The 19,055-nt window shown below is 50.3% G+C and overlaps 1 long non-coding RNA gene across 1 annotated transcript; it reads right to left on the reverse strand.

Moving 5' to 3' along the window:
* Window positions 1-11,004: 11,004 nt before the first annotated feature.
* On the reverse strand, window positions 11,005-18,552 carry LOC105718153 (uncharacterized). The gene is made up of 4 exons (XR_010339781.1): window positions 18,435-18,552; window positions 16,119-16,445; window positions 14,154-14,496; window positions 11,005-11,810 (listed from the first exon to the last, which is right to left on the reverse strand). It is a non-coding gene; the product is annotated as an uncharacterized LOC105718153 (long non-coding RNA).
* Window positions 18,553-19,055: the final 503 nt, after the last annotated feature.

The following is a 19,055-nucleotide window of genomic DNA, read 5'->3' on the forward strand; positions in this document are numbered from 1 at the left end:
CTGACTTTCCTTTGTTATGATCTGACTGAGAACTAAATGTTTACTGCGTTAAGCCACTGAGATGGTAGGGCTGCTTGTGACAGCACTATCTACCCAGACCCTAGATCGTTTAAGATCTCTTTATTTCCTTTTTTTTTCGTGAGACAGAGTCTCACTCTGGTTGCCCAGGCTGGAGTGCAAGGGTGTGATCTTGGCTCACTGCAACCTCCGGGACCCAGAAGAGCTGTCCGGGGTTCAAGGCAGAGATGAAGTGTCCACAGAAAAGGGAAAGATACATTAATTCATTCACCTGTGGGTCCTTCTATACATCCAATCATTCATGCACAGATCCCACAAACACCTACTAGCACCAGATATGTGCCGGGACTGTTCTGGGTGCTATAATTATGAGTAACATCTGAACTGAGGGAGTCAACTAACTACAATACAATGTGGAAGTTGCTATCTTAGAGACTCATTCATGTGGGGATGACCGTATGCAACAGAGACCCCTCACTTTGCTCTTGGAAGGGTGGGAGATGTCATAGAGGCTTCACTGGAGGTCCATCTTGAAGGATGAATGAGTTGACTGAGTGGGAAAGGAATAGCTTATGTCTAAGTATGAGGATATTAAAGACCGTGGAGGGTTCAAAAATAACAATAGTTCTGTTTTGACAAAGCTTAGTTTAAAGGGGTTGGAATGGCTTGTGAGAAAGAATTAATGGGCCAGGCATGATGGCTCATGCCTGTAATCCCAGCACTTTGTGAGGTCAATGTGGGTGGATCACCTGAGGTCAGGAGTTTGAGACCAGCATGGCCAACATGGTGAAACCCCATCTAAAAATACAAAAATTAGCTGGGTGTAGTGGTGCATGCCTGTAGTCCCAGCTACTAGGGAGGCTGAAGCCAGAGGATTGCTTGAATCTGGGAGATGAAGGTTGCAGTGAGTCGGGACCACACCACTGCATTTGGGCAACAATTCCAGCATGAAAGGGAAATGACAAAGAGGAAGGAAGCAAATTCAGATACAAAATAAGCAAACATTGGTTGAGTGAGGTAGCTCATGCCTATAATCCCAGTGCTTTGGGAGGTCAAGGCAGGAGATTGCTTGAGCCCAGGAGTTTGAGACCAGCCTGGGCAACATAGCAAGACCCCATTTCTACCAAAAAAGGTAAAAAAATAAAATAAGAGCAAAACCAGAATTCTATTTATTATGCATTTTATCACCTATGAACACTTCCAAACAGATGATAGAATTTAACCCTCTGAGCAATTTTGTGATCTAGGCAGGGCAAATAGCATTGACTCCATTTTCTAAATAAGAGGATGTAGGGATAGCCTATGACATAAGAACTAAGTAGACAAGCTGGAAATGAAGTCCAGATCTGTGTCCTCCACAGAGCTCCTTCCATTGGCTATGATGGTGTCAAGAATAAGGCCAACCTAGTAATTGTCGCAAAACAGCTGACCTCTCTGCACATCTTCTGGTATTTCCATTCTGAACTGATGGCTGTCCAATATTTACTAGCTCCCATTAACCTCAAGCAACCAGCAAGTACACTTTTCAAAAAAATGCACTTACACATTTATATGATTCCATTCATCATTTCCAGGAACTTGCCGGATTTCCTTGAGACCTCTTAATCTTACATTTGGGTAACATTCCAGCAGGACAGAAGAAAGCATCTTGGAATTAGCATAACCGACTTTTTCCTTAACTTCAGGTGCCCAGGATTGGATCATGGTTCATGGAACACTCTCTCATCACTGGCCCATTCAAGACCCTCTTTTATTTTAATTATATGTAATTTAACAAACATCTGTGAGCTCACCGGCCAATCCATGAACTGGAATGTTACCAACAACATAGATCCACCCACTTCTTCCCAATGCAGTTCTGGTTCTTCTTTCAAACAACAGTAATTTGGTGTCATTTGCCAATACTTTGCATGAAAATGTGCTTTTGTTATCTTTTTGCATTAAGTAGAAGATTGAGCTAAGCAACCATAAGCCATGGAGGGTCTGTGATTTAGTAAGCCACATCCCTCATCTCATCTCTCTCTTTCTTTCTTTCTTCCTTTTCTTTCTTTCTCTCTCTCTTTTTTTCCTTCCTTCCTTCTTGCTTGCTTCCCTCCCTCCCTCCCTCCCTCCCTTCCTTCCTTCCTTCTTTCTTCTTTTTGAGAAGGAGTCTTGCTCTGTCACCCAGGCTGGAGTGCAGTGGTGCGATCTTGGCTCACTGCAACCTCTGCCTCCTAGGTTCAAGCAATTCTCATGCCTCGATCTCCTGAGTAGCTGGGATTACAGGCGTGTGCCACCACACCTGGCTAATTTTTGTATTTTCAGTAGAGATGGAGTTTCACCATGTTGGCCAGGCCGGTCTCACCTCAAGTGTTCCACCTGCCTTGGCCTTTATCTTTTTCTTTAAGCTCACCTCTCCAGCCTCTCCCTCTGCAAGTTACCTTGCTTCACCTCCATTTTGGAGGTGGCTTTGCTTACTGAGCTTTAGCTAGTACCCTTATCCACACTCCTGTCCTACCTCTGAAGTGTAGGTCTTTAAAAGCGACTTCCACATTTTAAGAAGCATCTTTTGTCTTTCAGAAGATAAATTAGAATTGGTTTCATTTCAATGAGAAGGTTGCCTACTGGAGAGAAATAGCCATCATGAATGCAGGAGGCTCTTTCTTTTCTGGGGTGACCTTTCAGATTGGTTTGGGGCTCCCCGTAGCACCTTTAGGCTTTTCAGAATGAGATTCTGCCTCTGCAAAGGACTGATGTTTGCTTGGCTTAGAATGGCTTAAAAGTCATAGAGTTTGTGAACCAGAAATATCCCTAAACCTGGAGGTTTACCCAATGGAGACCTGGGGAAGGAAACAGCTCAGCCCAGAGGGAGCTAAAAGTAAGTGGCTCTGCACCCTGGAAGGAACAGAATAATCCGGCGGTTTTCTTCCTCAGCTGTGCTCTCCGTGTGTGTGTGTGTGTGTGTGTGTGTGTGTGTGTGAGTGAGAGAGAGAGAGAGAGAGAGAGAGAGAGGAAGAGCAAACCATTTGCTCCCTAGCGGGGCTGAAGAAGCCCAGTCTGTAATCAGGAGAGTGGAAGACAGATTCCAGAAGAGAAAGCTTCTTTCTGGAGGCCAGGGCAGAAGGCCAGGCCAGCTCTTATGTAACTGAAGAATTAAAGATTCTCTTGAGTCTGACTTCCCGTCTGCTGCTGGCATCTTCTTGATTGGAGTGGCAGGAATTCTAGGACACATTCAGCTCTGAAGGGTCTGGCTCTGATCCTGGCAGAAGAAGAACTCCAAGCTCTCCAGGAAGAATCCCTTTAGGAAGCAGCACAGGCAGGGTTTGCCTCCACAGCCAGGCTCTTGGCTGTGACAAGACCTTTGTACCCTGTAAAGTTCCCACTGAGGGAAATGCAGTCCTGAACTCTGTCCAGAACCTGGGAGGAGGTGCTGCTGGGATATGCCACCTCTAGAAGGGGGCTGGGGGAGGGTGGAAGGGAGGAGGTGAGAACTGGCTCTCCAATCTCAGGAGGGGTGTGCAGCTGCCGGGCAACAGGTTCTTAGGGGAGAAACTAGGTGTGGAGCAGGGATTTGGGAATGGGAAGATTCCCAAGGGTACAGTGTCCAGGGTGAGGAAGGTTCTCATAAGAATTAGGGCAATTAGAGAATTAGAGAAATGAGGAACCCTCAGAAGATGCGGGGTCAGGAGCCACTTGGCTGTGGTCAAGGGGGCACAGAGCAGAACACGGATGTGGAGCAGGGGTTGGGGTAGGGCTGGGAAGGGGTCAGGGTGGGGGCGACAGGTGCTGCTGAGTGTGGAAGGGGCCAGGAGGGTGGGAAGAGATAGTGACAGTGAGGTTGTCTCAGGCCAAGCATGGGTAGTGCGGTGAGGAAGGCGTGCATGGCGGCAACTCACACATCTGCCAAGGCATATAACAGACAAAGCCAGCTGGGGACAGAGTGGGGAGGAAAGGCAGATGGTGGGAGGAGGGGAGGGAAATGAATGAAAGCCAGAAGTCAGGGACTCCTCCACCCTCTCAATCACTTCAGATCTAGAGGTAATTAGCTCAGGAGCCCAGAGAGTCATAGGACCTGCAGATGCCCAGGGCTCCTTCACTATTTCTGCTCATTCCAAAGGCTTAAGCTTCGATGGCCCTTGCGCATGTTCATCCTCTTTTTGCGAACTCAGGTTACTCTGGGGGGTGCAAAGCTCAGCCTCACCACTGTTCTCTTTCTCTCTGTCTCTCTCACGCCCACACACCCACACCCACGTGCATGTACACATACACTCAAGCAAAGCATCTTGTAAGTTTTTCAACACTTGCTCAAGATGGGGGTCTCTGCTGAGCACCACATCCCATAACTTCCGCCTACCTACAGCCTTTCTTCCATATCAAATTCTCACACTTTGCTTCCCAGATTCTAAACCCCACTGTGCCCCCAGGACCCAAATCACCTCACTCAGTTACAGAAAGCAGCCTCCCTCTTTCCTCTGAATGCATGGTGACCTCTGACACCCACGACCTGGGGACTATTAAGGGGGGGTCATCTTGCATCCCAAATCCATGTAAAGAAGCTTATCAGGGCTTCCTTTGGACACAACCCCTCTTCCCAGTGCCATGTTGATTCTTCCTGGAGGGTGGTTAAGATCAGAGCTGGATATTTATTTTTCCTCCCACAAGAACACTCTGAGAGTGGAGGAAATCACAAGTTGTACTTTTTTTTTTTTTTTTTTTGAGACGGAGTTTCGCTCTTGTTGCCCAGGCCGGAGTGCAATGGTGTGATCTCGGCTCACTGAAACCTCCGCCTCCCAGGATGGTGATTTTCCCGCTTCAGCCTCCCAAGTAGCTGAGATTAGAGGCACCTGCCACTATGCCGAGCTAATTTTTGTATTTTAGCAGAGATGGGGTTTCACCACGTTAGCCAGGCTAGTCTTGAACTCCTGAACTCAGGTGATCCACCCCTGCCTCAGCCTCCCAAAGTGCTTGGATTACAGGTGTGAGCCACTGCACCCAGCCCACAAGTTGTACTTTTAAAGAATAGGTCTGAGTTGCAGAAGACTCCAGAATACATGGGTCTCACTCCAAAGGGAAATGATCTTGTACATGATCAAATCTCATGCCCGGAGGAGGCTGCAGGGCCCAGGATGAGGTGGGATGACCAGCTCCTCTCTGTGACTTGGTGTTTCTGCTCTCACAGGGGTCAGGCTTCTGCTCCTACAGGGACTCTTTGGCTTCTATCCTAAGCTCAGGTATTCCTCCAGGTCCCCATTTCAGGAAACACCCAAGTCTCCCTGGCAACCTTCCCCTCCAGCTTCAAACAGAAGGCTGCTGATGGGGACATCTGGATGGAGACCTGGGACTTGAACTTGTGTTTTCCAGGCTGTTTGTCTCTGATGGGCCCCAGCTCTGTGAGCGGCACAGAGCGGGGCTCTCTGAGTGTGTGGTGTCGGTATGAGAGCACGTACAAGGAATATAAAAAATACTGGTGCTGAGGAGAGTACGACACGTCATGCAAGAGCATTGTGGAGACCAAGGGAGGAGGGAACGTGCAGAGGAATGGCCACGTGTCCATTAGAGACCGCCCAGAGGCTCTCGGCTTCACTGTGATCATGCAGAGCCTCAGTGAAGATGATGCTGGATCTTACTGGTGCAAAATTCAGACAGCGTGGATCCTGGATTCGTGGTCACACGATCCCTCGACCCCGGTTAGGGTGTATGTTTCCCCTTTGCTCCGGCAGCAGGGCTTTGGGGTATGACTGGACCAGGGAACGAGGGTGGATAGCACACTGAAGTGTGTCTGCGAGTCTCTTGTCATCAGTCTCAGTGGTGTTGGGAGGTGCCTATGGCATGGGCAGGGAGAGAGGTGGCTGATCCTTCAGCCTTGGGTGGGCTAGGGGGGTGCCAAGCTCAGGCTCTGTCACTCCCATAGGGCCCGGACCTCACCTCATTACCCAGCATAGAGGAGGCCCTTTCATGCTGAGCCAGAACTGTTTCTACCGTGCCCTTTGGGAAGCCTGTTGCAAAGAAGACACACTCCCGCACACGTGCAGCCTCCTCACAGAGCATCCCCCTACCGTGTTGTCTTGCTTGGGAAGACCTTCTTTTACTTATTTATTTATTTATTTAGAGACAGAGTTTTGCAGCTTGTTGCCCAGGCTGGAGTGCAATGGTGTGATCTCAGCTCACCACAACCTCTGCCTCCCAGGTTCAAGTGATTCTCCTGCCTCAGCCTCCCGAGTAGCTCGGATTATAGGCATGTGCCACTATGCCTGGCTGATTTTGTATTCTTAGTAGAGACGAGGTTTCTCCATGTCGGTCAGGCTGGTCTCGAACTCTCGACCTCAGGTGATCTACCTGCCTTGGCCTCCGAAAGCGCTGGGATTACAGGTGTGAGCTGCCATGCCCGGCCAATCCTAAAATTAAGGTCACTAATTATCCCAGTTTGCCCAGGACTAAGGGGTTCCCTGAATGTGGAATTTTCAGTGCTAAGGTTAGAAACGTCCTAGGACAAGTTGGTCACCCTGTCTAAAATCCACCTGCTCTAGCGCTGCTGGGAAAAAAAAAGTGAGAAAATGGTGCCTGTGGCTGCCAGTAGAAGCTCAGAGTTTCTAATATTACTCTCCTGTATGTCTGCCTTTCATGCAATTTAAACTCATTCTTCCCCCTTCCCTTTCAGGTTGACAGGTTTCTCCATCCTGTCCAAGGGTGGTCCTCCTGGGGCTGGCTCCTTGTCCTGTGGTTCTCTGCCTCCCCATCCCCCTTGGACCAAATTTCCCTGCCCCATGCCCCTTAGCTACCCACACCATCTCTTGTCCTCAGACTCAGACTCTATCACCACGCTCACATCTCTCACTTCCCAAAAGCATCCTGTGGTCCGGCATTTGCCTATGCTAGGTGCCACTCACGTTTCCCTCCGTCCTGCTGGCCTGGGGGTGGATCAGGCTTCTCCCCCGTGCTCCCATTGCACCTGCTAGGGCTCCTTACCAGGGCCATTTCTGGTTGAAGTTAGTCCATCTGTTTATGCGCCTCTGCCCCTCCCCAGGGTGGGGCTTGCGTCATGTCCATAAATGAATCTCCAGCAGTAGAGGTCGAAGGCTGCTTGTCGTATCACACTGAGCCTGTGTGGGCACCCGGTGAAGGGCTGAGCCTCCATGACAACCGCTTTAGTGGTGCACCTGACCTGACACCTGAGATTATGAGCTGGGGGTCCAGTGGCAATGAGGGTGTAGACTATGTCAATAGTCTGGTCACCTGAAGTCCCTAGGAGGAGCTGAGTGACAGCTTATCCCCTCCCTAGGGGTGGCCTACAGTGGACTTTAAGAGTGTCCACGTGAACAATGAGAACACATGGACATAGGGAGGGGAGCATCACACACTGAGGTCTGTCGTGGGGGGGGGGATTAGAGGAGGAACAGTGAGGGGTAGGGAGTTGAGGAGGGATAATATGGGGAGAAATGCCAGATATAGGTGATGGGGATGGAGGCAGCAAACCACATTGCCGTGTATGTACCTATGCAACAATCCTGCATGTTCTTTACATGTACCCCAGAACCAAAAATGCAATAATATATATATATATATAAAACGAAACAAAACAAAAGAAGAGTGTCCATGTGAAGGGTGTTCGGAGCCCCCTCTTATGGTCTCTATGAGGCTTCCTGGGCCATGGGCTGAGCCATCTTCCTTTAGGCTTCTCCTGCCCCTCCTCCTCCTGGGACTCCACATGAGGCTACCGTGGGATGGATTTGAGCAGATCAAGATGGGATTGCAGTTGTGTTTTAGGAGGGCTTACCTAGCAGATGTGTAGCAAAGTCTGAAAGGAAGAGTCTGGGAGTCCGGAGTCTCAAGCCTGAAAAACCAAGGGAATGGGGCATCACTGACAGAAGTAGGAAAGTCAGGAGCCAGCTTGGGTGATGCAGAGCTTAGTTTTCTGTGTGTTTGGAATTGTCAGGCATAGAGGTCTAGTAGATAGCTAGAGATCTGGGTTAGCAGAGTGTTGAGGGCTGGAGAGGAACGTGTGTAGAGAGATTAACTGGACCTCAGGAAGAAGTGAAAGCATGGAGGGAAGAGTTCAGGACCAAGGACAGAGCCATCCGGGCACCTGCATTTAAAGACAAAGGGTAGGAGGCGGAGACGTTGAAACAAGGTGCTGGAGCAGAAACAAACAGATAGGAGATGAGAAGTCAAGGGCCATGAATGTTTCAAGGAGGAGAGCAGAGCTAGAGAGGTGGATGAGGGCCAGGATTGAGAGGAGGCTATTGAACTTTTCATAAGGTCGCTAATCAAGTTCAGAAGAGCAGATCAACAGAGCAACGTGAGCAGAAGCCAGAAGGGAAGAGTTAAGAAAGGGTAGACAGCAGGTGCAGGAGAAAGAAACAGTGGCTTCTCTATGCTTTGAATTCCATTCTCCTTACTCCCTTTTTTCATCTATTCTTCTTTTCCTTTTTCCTTTTATTTACTCATTCATTTAATAAACTTTTATTGTTTGTCTATGGTGCATTGTTCTGGGCATTACAGATAAGGACTTAAACTCTGCAGAGTTCCTACTCCTTTAGAAAGGGAGATTAAGATGTAGACTAACAATAGCAATGCAGTGTGTTAGAATCTGTGTCAGGGGTCTGCACGGTGCTCTGTGGGGGCACAGAAGCGAGACACTCCCATGAGGCCAGGTGGAGAAGGAAAATTGAGGGCTTAATTTATAGAAATAAGGCAGAAGACTGGGGGATGATTGTCCCAGGCAATGGTAGGGAAGGGTCATAAAGCATGCTGGATACCAGGACCTTCAGGAGCCACACTACTATGTGTGCAGAGTGCACGTGGGAGAGGATTGAGGTATGGGGCTGAAGCCACATTATGAAAGGGCTTCAAGGTAGACTAAGGAGTTTTAATTGTGTCCAGGAGACCGAGGGAGCCCCTGGAGGTTTAAAGTGTTTGAAACTTTTATTTTGAAATAATTGTAGGCTTAACACTGCAAATATAATACACAGAGTCCTGTGAATCCTTCATCCAGTGTCCTTCAGTGGTGACATATTACATAACTGTAGGACAATACCAAAACCAGGAAACTGGCATTGTTACAATTGTACAATACATTGCTACAATCTAGTTACAATGGTTAACTAGACTGCAGACTTTATTCCATTTTCACCATTTTTAACATACATTGGTTTATGGATGTGTTTGTGTAGAGCTCCACGCAGTTTAAGAGATCTGTGTAACTACCACCCCAGCCAAAACACAGAACCATTCCATCATCACAAAGATCTCCCTTATGCTGTCCCTTGTATTTGTACCCCTATCCCATTCCTACCCCCTGGAAACCACTAATCTGCTCTCCATCTCTACAGTGCTGTCTTTTTGAGGACAAATGAAATTACTCAGTATGTAATATTTTGAGATTGGCTCTTTTATTCACTGAGCCTTGAGATCCATACGAGTTGTTGCACTTATCACAATCAATAGTTGATTCCTTCCTATTTCTCAGTAGAATTCCATTGCACAAGTTTACAATAATTTACTTAACCTTTCACCCATTGAACACAAACAAGACATGTCTGTGCATGTAATGGCTGCTGGACTGTGACCTCTGAGGAAAGAGTAGGTGTTTCAGAGCCTCATTGTCATGCCTGGGACCATATGGTGGCCCCAGCAGGCTTGGGAACTGACCTTCTAAAGTGCACAGATGGGCCTGCAGGGACTCTGTGTGGGCCAGCTCCAGGCTGCCATTCAGGGACAGAACCAACTCTGCTCTCTGGCCCTGTGACTGGGGACCAGGTGGCTTCATCCCTTCAGGTCCCACTATTCTTATATGTGACAAGAAGGCACTAAATTACGATTCTTCCACATGGCAGTTTAAAAACATGGCTGCAAACTTCTTGGCACTCCTTCCATTAAGAGTTGGGGCTTATGCCCCCTCCCCTTGGGTCTGGGTGGGTTGTGACTGTTTCAACCAGTGGGCTAGAACAGTGTTTCTCAACCTTTTTTCATTGTTATCTTAGGATAACAATGCATATCCCAAAAAAAATCCCTAAAAAGGAATATTCCTAAAAATCTCTCCTATGAAATTTTAATACCAAAGATGTATTATACATCCATCTCTCTCTCTCTCTCTCTCTCTCTCTCTCTCTCTCTCTCTCTCTCTCTATCCATCTCTGTGTTTTGTACCTAAAAAGAGCAAAAATATGTTTTCACCCTGCATGAACCAATATTCGCCCCCATGGGGACTGCACGTGGGTGGGCCTCTGTGTGGCTTCCAAGGCTAAGTCAGAAGAAACCCTGTAGCTCCCTCCTCAGTCTCTTGAAACACTTGCCCTCTGGAAGGTCTGTGAATATTCCCTCTTAGAACCCAGCTGTCACAGAGAGGCCACATGTAGGGTCTCTGGGCAACAGTCCAGCAGAGCTGTCTTGGATCACCCCAGCCCATGCTCCAGACTCGTGGGTGAAGAAGCCTCCAGATGACAACAGCAACCAGCCTGTGTGGCCGGGGTTCACACATCACAGCATCAGCTGTTCTCCCAAGCTTAGCAGCACGCAGGCTGCTGGAGCCTGAGGTCTTGCCCTTTCCTGACACATGAACCATATGGACATAGGCACTTAAGATGTGGCAAGTGGTGAGTGTTACTGAAAACAAACTTTCCATGTGTCAGCAGTCCTCCACGGCTCTGCCCTCCATGGCTCTGCCTCCAATGGCTCCTCATGCTCTCTTGGCAAATCTTCAACCTCATTCAAAGAAAAGTTACAGAGCAAACCAGCAGCTGTTCACAGCTGATGAGATCAGCGAGAGGAAATGAACACCAGCAAGTGGCAGTTGAAGAACCCGTCTCAGGAGAGGAGGTGCTCAAGGCAATAGAGGAAGAGTTCAGACAGAAAATTCTCCTCCATTGCAGAGAAACTACAGACAACAAGATCTCTCCAAAAAAAAAGAGCTAAGGAAAGAAATATAGTGATTCAAAAAAACTATTCAAAGTAAAATAGGGAGGAAAAAATGAGCAGACAGAGCTCCGGAAGAATGTAAGTGGAAGAGAATAATCATCATACTAACTTTATTGAGAGGAAACATATATACCTTTGAAAATGAGAAAGAGATGTGTTGTTATTTAATTACAAGTGAATTGGGGGGAGTGAAACATGAGGGCAGAGCATCCTGCATTTGCTGTCCACAGCTCGAGAGGTGGAAAGGGCCAATGTTGGGTTGAATCAGGAGTGGGTGATGGTGGCCGTGCTGGTTCTGAGCTGGGTGGGGGGCGGAGAGTGTCACAGGCACAAAGAGGACAGAGTTGAGCCCCTCTTGGGATACAAAGGCCAGACGGGCCCTGGGGCCTCTGCAGCTGAATGATAGTCCATTTTCTCTGACAGGGTCATCCCGGGGCAACACGGAAAGGAGGCCTGAGGGAGGATCCATGCAGGTGAGATGCGGGTACCTCCTAGGAATCAGTGTGCAAGGGGGATGTCCTTTCTTTATCTGCTCCTCAGGCAGAGGTGGCAGAAGGCAGAGAAGCTCCATCAGTGTCCCTGTGCTGAGCAGAGCTGGCAGAGAGTGGGATTACATTCCTGAGGCCAGGATGAGGGATGCTGCATCTCTGCAGGGACCCTTGTCTCCGGGGAAATTGCAATTACTGCTCATTACCTGATAGGAGGCCAGGAGGTTCTGCTGTCCCCTCCAAGGGTGTTGATGGTGTGGGAGCTGCGGTTCCTTGGCTCAGGGGATGACTTTATTTCCCCCAGAGGCCCCCTTAGTACTGCTCACTCGCAGCATAGCACAGAGCAAGTCCATGAGCAGCAGCCCCTTCAGGGAGGTCGGGAGCAGGAAGTGGATGTTGCAGAGCAGGATCCTAGACAAAGGGGTCAAGATGCCAAAAGTGAGCTGCCTCTTCCCCAAGCCAACACCTGCGGCCAACCGTAACCCCAACCCTAACACTAACCCTAACCCTAACCCTAACCCCAACGCCAACCCTGGTCAGCTGCCTGGTCCACAGCCAGAGAAGCCCTGTGCAAGGGGCAAGGTCATGCCACCCAGAGGCTGAGCCTCCAGTAGCCTCCCCACAGGCTGAGTCTGGGGCCCTGCCCCTTCGCTGTCCTTGGCTGTGACTTCCCTGTCTTTAAATTTATTGATTTATTTGCAGAGATGGAGTCTTGCTATATCCCCCAGGCTGGTCTTGAACTCCTGAGCTCAAGCCATCCTCCCGCTTCAGCCTCCCAAAGTGCTGAGATGACAGGTGTGAGCCACTGTGCCCAACCAGGCCTGCCTGTGGCTGGTCTCTCCCACAGTCCCTGCCACTCACCTGTGTCCCGTCAAGCTCGAGGGTATGCTGTGTCCTGTCTTCCTGCTTCTGCTCCTCTCTCTGCCTGGTCGCTCCCTTTGTCACTTCTGCCCATCTTTCAAGCTCAAATCTAATTGTTATTACCTCTCTGAAGCAGAGGAAGATTCCCCCACTTCTGTCAACCTGGCTGTTTATCTACTTGGTTCTCCTGGGAGGGGTCTCTCCCTGCTTGGACCCACTTTATGACAGCAGACCCGAGGCCTGCTGTGTCCTATCATCCACATGTTTCACACTTGGTCTAGATAAACTAGTGGGTTCTGGGAGTCCCCATCAGTGTGTTAGAGTCTGATTCCCCAATCCTATTCCTCACCCTCTTCCCCACACCCAGTGCCAGGGCCCCTCCCCGAAGGCCACCCTTGTTCTCTCCCTGAAACTGGCCTCCAGCCCAGGGCATGGAAGCAGTGATGAGTCATGTGGATTTCACTCAGGGTTTTCTTGAGCGAGAGCGAGGCTGCCATATTGCACATCCTAAAAATATCCTTTAAACCCCTGTGCTCTTCTTGCAAGTTCCTCTCCCTGTGGAGCTGCCTCATCCTTGGTCTCTCCCCGCCGAGTTTCCCCTTGTGCCTCTCCAGTCTCGCTAGAAATCCTGGCACTGCCATTCTCCATTCAGCAGAACAACCGCTCTGCAAACAGTGGAGCGAGATAGCAGCCAGGTCAGGAAGCATCCCTAGTGCCTCGCCTCTTCTGGACTCCTAGGGAACATGCGCCCGGTTCTGGCAGGGATTGAGACCCTTTGAGAAGACGGGAGTTGGGCTGGAGAAGGGAAGTGAGCCGGTGGAACAGGGAAGGCAGGATCCGGGGAGAGAATGGGCCTTGACCCTGGACTTGGAGGGACCCTGAAGCACCAGACTGTGAGGGGGTTCGACAGGGGCAGCTGTGTTTGTGCTGTGATGAGAGATCCTATTGATCCCTCGAAGGGAGGTGGGCTTCGGGTTGATGTCCACACCCCTCTAGCATGCTGGGAATGTGAAAGACAAGCAGGGGGCCCAGCTTCCTGCTCTCCCACCCGGCCCTTCCCTAGCCTTGACTGGAGAGTCGGAGCGATGGGCATGGCCCTGCCTGTGACTGTGGTAGGCAGAATAGTGAAGCCCACCAACCACGTCCTAACCCCAGAGCCTGTGAATATGTTCCATTCTGTGCAAGGGGAAGTTAAAGCAGTGGGTGGATTTGATACTGCTTGTCAGCTGATGCAGGATGGATTATCCTGGATCATCTGGTTGAGCCCAGTGGAAACATTAGAGTCCTTATCAATGAAAGAGGGAGGCAGGAAAGTCAGTGGAGTGATGCACTGTGGGAGACTCACTGACCTTTGCTGCCTTTGGGTAGGAAGGGGCCATAAGCCAAGGAATGTGGGTGGTCTCTAGAAGCTGGGAAAGGCAAGGAAGCAGGTCCTCCCCTGAAGCCTCTAGAAGGAACCAGCCCTGTTAACACCTTGATTTTAGCCCAGTGAGACCCATTTTGGACTTTTGGTCTCCACAGCTGTATGAGCATGAGATTGTGTTGCTTTAAGCCACCAACGTTGTAACGATCAGTTACAGCAGCCACAGGAAAGCCACAGAGACAGCCACCCTTCCAGAACGCCCAAGGGTTCACCTCGCTTTTGCTTCCTGGGGCTCGAGGGGCTCAGCGGAGCCCAGAGCCCAAAGCCTGCTCTCCAGAGCTCAGCCTGTTGCAGCTTCTCGGGGAGAATCTCCCGCAGTGCTCAGGTGTAGACAGGGCGGGGAAGGCCTGCTACAGACTTCGCTGTTTCTCCCCAGACCAGGGCCACATGAGGGTCCCTGACGGGAGCCCCTGAAGGAGAGGTCATGGGGTAGCCTAGGGAAAGGTCTGTGGGAGCACAGCTTTGCTTACCTGGCGAGGGGGCTGGTAAGAGCCGTGGGCTGGCTGCTGTTGATGCTCCGGCTGAGTGAAGCCCAGGAGGCCAGAACTATTGGAGTGGTGGTTCTCTTACGTTCTGCTGCGTCTCTTGTCCCATGTGAAGCTATGTCTGCTGTCCCAGGCACAGCTGTGTTCCCTTTCCCAGGCACAGCTGTTTCCTCTTACCTACGTACAGCTGTGTCTGCTGTCCCAGGTGCAGCTGTGTTCCTTTTCCCAGGCACAGTTGTTTGCACTTTCCTAGGTACAGCTGTGTCTGTTGTCCCAGGTGATGCTGTGTCTGCTGTCCCAGGTACAGCTGTGACTATGGTCGTAGGTTCTGGACACACAGAGCAAAGGATAGTTCTGAGGGTGGCCCAGGTGGCTTTCCCGTGGCCCACGCCATCCTCCAAGGATTGTGAAATATTTAGTCTTAGCACTACAGGTCAGCTACACTTGTTTCATTTTGTATCTTTTTGCAATCTTATCGAAAATGCAACATTATTTCATTTACAAAGAAACACCACTGCACCACTTGTGAAGGATTTGTGGTGAGAAGCTGTGTAGGCAATTTACAGATCTTAGTGACAGAGTCCTGCATGGCACAGCAGAGCATTGAGAACCACACCCTGCTTCCTTGAAGTTCTACATCAGAGCCAGTCAGCTCTTCTCTGAGTCTCAGCCGGGGTTCGAGCAGGCTCTTTTCTGCCTGCTGGTGTAGTGAAGAAGTGACCCTTAGAGCTGGCTGCCCCTCCCTGGGCTCTGCCTGGGGACTCAGGGCTCCTTTCCCCTGCAGCTGGGCCGAGTGTCTGCTTCTGGCTGAGTTTTTCCTGCCTCCCAAAAGCTTCCTTATTTCACTAGGCTTGGAGGGTTACAGCCTTCAACTCTCCCCCAGCTCCTCCTTTCCTTCCACCCATCCACACCCCCTCCTGCCTTTGTTCTCTTTTAAAGTCAATTTCTGGAACATTCTAAAACCAGCAGACTTCCCCACTGCACGCGCACACAGGCACATCACATCTGCATACACGAAGCTGAAAAGGGCTTTTCCCTGCTTTGTAAATGGACCCACAAATAACAGATAAATGACTGAGTGGGCATCTGTGCATGTGTATGGGGAGCTGAGAGTTTCCTTGGGGCCCATGGTGGAGATGACGCTGATAGCTGTGGGGGCCGGGCTGTGGGATGAGGGTGACAGTCTTTCTTTCTGAGAGTCCCCAGTTCTGAGTTCTGAGTCCCCTCAGAGGCTCGGGGCAGCCAGGGGAGACCCGTGGGAGGGCTCTGCACTGTGCCGGATTCTGTGTTTCTCTTTTTCAGGAATGAGTCAGTTTCCCATGCCCTCCTTTGCCCATATGTCACCAGAGGAGGGAGAGGAAGAGAGGGGGGTGGCACAGGGAGAGGGTCACCAATAGGCTCTTGGTCACTACATGCTTGTCCTGGAGCTGAGACCTCTGGGATTGTGACTTTCTTGCATTCCCCTCCCTGTGCACCTGATAAGTGCCCCTGTCAGGTTGGGGCTGCCCTGAGGGGGCATGGTTGCCCCAAGTGACTTGCAGAAGAGAACCTGCCTTCTGCCTTACCCTGAACTGAGCCTGCCCAAGCCAGGCCACTTCCACTTGGCTCCGTCTGATAACAGCAGATAGAGATGTGCAGAGATGCGGGGGCTTCCTCTGTCTTCGAGTATTTCCAGAATCTTGGTGTAACCCCCCCCCACACACGTGCACACACACAGACATGCACACACAGATACACATGGCCCATCTGTACACATGTGTCTATGCACAGCGCACACATAGACACAGGCAAGCCTAGGCACCCCCACACACAGGCACACCCACACACACAGACACACACAGGCACACCCAAGCACATGCACATGGGTAGTCCCAGAGCAATGTCAAGACTGCATCACTGAATCCTCTTGGGCTAGCACCAGAGCTTGGTACAGGAGGGAGCTGCTCCTACCTGGGTAAACGATCACTTCAACTTGGGCCCCAAGGTCAGTGCCCGTCCTCTCAATGCCACACCAGTAGGTGTCAGTGTCCGACCTCCGGAGTATCTTCATGGTTACGGTGAACACACGGTTTTTCTGCTCGTCCCTGAGGGTCACTCGGTCTCTCTCCACTGTGTGCCCCGATCCCGCGGTCATAACGAGGATTTCGCAGGACTTCCAGCCACTTCCACGGCACCACCACTTGTAGGTTTCCCAGCCTTGGTCATAATGACACTGCACTGTCAGTGAGTCCCATTCTGTGCCCCACCCAGCGCCAGGACCATAGACGGAGAAACACCCTGGAAGGCAGAACACAGTGTTCAGCTCCTTCCTCCCTGGCACTGCCCAGGACTTCCGGCACCTCCCTGGGGACTGACCAGGAGCCTTTGCCCTCAGCGCCCAAATTCTCAAATTCTCACATCCATTTGTTCCTTAACTCCTGGTGGCATGTCTTTTGTTGTCACCCCTCTGACAAAGTTCTCCTGAGGGCTCACTGCCCAGCACAGTGGTCTGTTCGTTCACCCTTCATCCTGGCGACCACCGAATGCCCTCTCATTTTGGAAACCTTCCCTCCTTTGCCCTGAAGTAACACCCACTTCCCCAGCAATCCCTGGCTCTCACTGCAGCCACCAGTCTATTTTATTTATTTATTTACTTATTTTTTGAGACAGAGTCTTTCTCTGTCGCCCAGGCTGGATGCCGCTGGATCTTCTGTACTCCATGCTGGAATGCAGTGGTGCCATCTCAATTCACTGCAACTTCCACCTGCTGGATTCAAGTGATTCTTATGCCTCAGCCTTTCAAGTAGCTGGGACTACAGGTGTGTGCCACCACGCCCAGCTAATTTTTGTATTAGTAGAGACAGCGTTTCACCACATTGGCAGGGCTGGTCTCGAACTCCTGACCTCAAGTGATCCACCCACCTCGGCCTCTCAAAGCGCTGGGATTACAGGTGTGAGCCACCAAGCCCAGCCAGCCATTGGTTTATTTTAAAATCTTAGAGCTGAGCAGGTAGACATCCTGGTTTCCTCCAGCTCCTCTACCCACTGGCACAGCACCCCACACCCCTAAAATCCCTCCCGCGTGAGTCTGCACATGTAATGAAGTTTCATGAAACCAAACACACATACCCCCCTGCACCCAACAGTCACACACTCGTGTGCACGCCCGGGTACACAGTTGTTTTTCTTTGCCTAAGGACCACGCTATTTTTGTCTCCACACCTTTGCACAAGCTGCTCCCTTTACCCAGGAAGTTTTCTCTTTCTTGCTTGATGGACTCAAACCCTTACTGGGGTTGACTTACATTCCAGAGAGCGATCGCATCCTTGCCTCATTGCCTGTCCTCCTCCCTGTAACTCTGAGCTGCTGCATTTCAGCTACAAGTCAAGACCAGCTGTGGAGGCTTCTAAACTCCCAGGTGTCTGGACCCCGCCAGGACTGAGTGGGTCTGAGCTGGAACCTGAGTGTCTGTGCTCCTCTAAAGTTCCTCAGGGATTCATGCGTTTAAGTGTGTGCATGGCTGGGCGCGGTGGCTCACACCTGTAATCCCAGCACTTTGGGAGGCTGAGACGGATGGATCACGAGGTCATGAGATTGAGACCATCCTGGTCAACATGGTGAAACCCCGTCTCTACTAAAAATACAAAAAGTTAGCTGGGCACAGTGGCGCGTGCCTGTAATCCCAGCTACTCAGGAGGCTGAGGCAGGAGAATTGCCTGAACCCAGGAGGCGGAGGTTGCGGTGAGCCCAGATTGCGCCATTGCACTCCAGCCTGGGTAACAAGAGTGAAACTCAGTCTTAAAAAAAAAAAAAAAAAAAAAAAAAGTGTGTGCATATGTGTGTATAAGCATGTATGTATGTATCTACTTATTTACCTGTCCTTTCATCCATCTGTCCACCTGTCCATCCATCTGTCTCTCATCTATTATCCATCCGTCTACATATCTCCTATCTGTCTATCATCTATCTATCTATCAATCATCTGTTTGTCTGTTAATCATCTGTTTATCTGTCTGTCTATCTATAATCTATTATCTATCTATCTATCTATCAATCATCTGCCAGGGTTGAGGAAATCAGAATCCCCAATGCCTACTTAGTAACTGTCAGATAACGAAACATTCCTTCCTTTTTTTCTTTCTCCTTTCCTTCCTTCGTTCTTTCTAATGCGTAAGTGCACGGATGAGCGCATTCTCCCCAACTTGTCCCCTTCCCTCCAGCACAGACCCTCTCTGTTTCCTGCTCAGCCTTTTGGGTTCCAGTTCCTCAAGCCCCAACCCCACTTACCTGGGAGGATGAGAAGGAGCAGGGCCGGTGGGCGCCACGTGATCCTGCCCGCCTGTGCTCTCTTCCTGGAGATCAGCAAATACCACCGCCCTCTAGCAACCTGTGACGGAGCCCAGAGGCAAACTGCTTTCTATTTGTCTAAATCATTATTTTTTAGCTTTCTCAACTGCTTCCTTTTTTTTCTTTAGTTACTTCCTAAATTCATGAATTAGGAGAAACACAGTGTTGTCATTTGGGAGTGTGTGTGGTGTGACGATATATCTTCAGTGAACTGGGGAAGCAAAGGGTCAGGCCTGGCGTGGGTTCCGCCTGCAGCTGTCAGTGATTTAGGAGCCTCTGCCAGCAATGCAGGGCAGGGAGTGTGGTGAGGCTCAGAGCGTGGATGGAAGGGATTGACGGCACGCTGGCTTTGCACTTGAGGAAGAACATAGAGCACAGTGCTCCCCACTCCCACCCAGCCTTGCTGGAGAAACAGCCTGTGCCCCAGGCTCTTTCCAGGTGGCCCCACCACTGGGCATCTCAAACCACTCTTCCAGCCCTGGACTGTCGTCTCTCCTTGAGCCTGACTCGGTGTCCCTCCCTCGGGAACCTTCCTCTGGGGTCCTGAGTCACTCCAAAGTG

This window comes from Aotus nancymaae, unplaced genomic scaffold (genome assembly GCF_030222135.1).
Source record: "Aotus nancymaae isolate 86718 unplaced genomic scaffold, 86718_ANA_hifiasm-v0.15.2.pri h1tg000089l, whole genome shotgun sequence".
NCBI classification, from domain to species: domain Eukaryota; kingdom Metazoa; phylum Chordata; class Mammalia; order Primates; family Aotidae; genus Aotus; species Aotus nancymaae.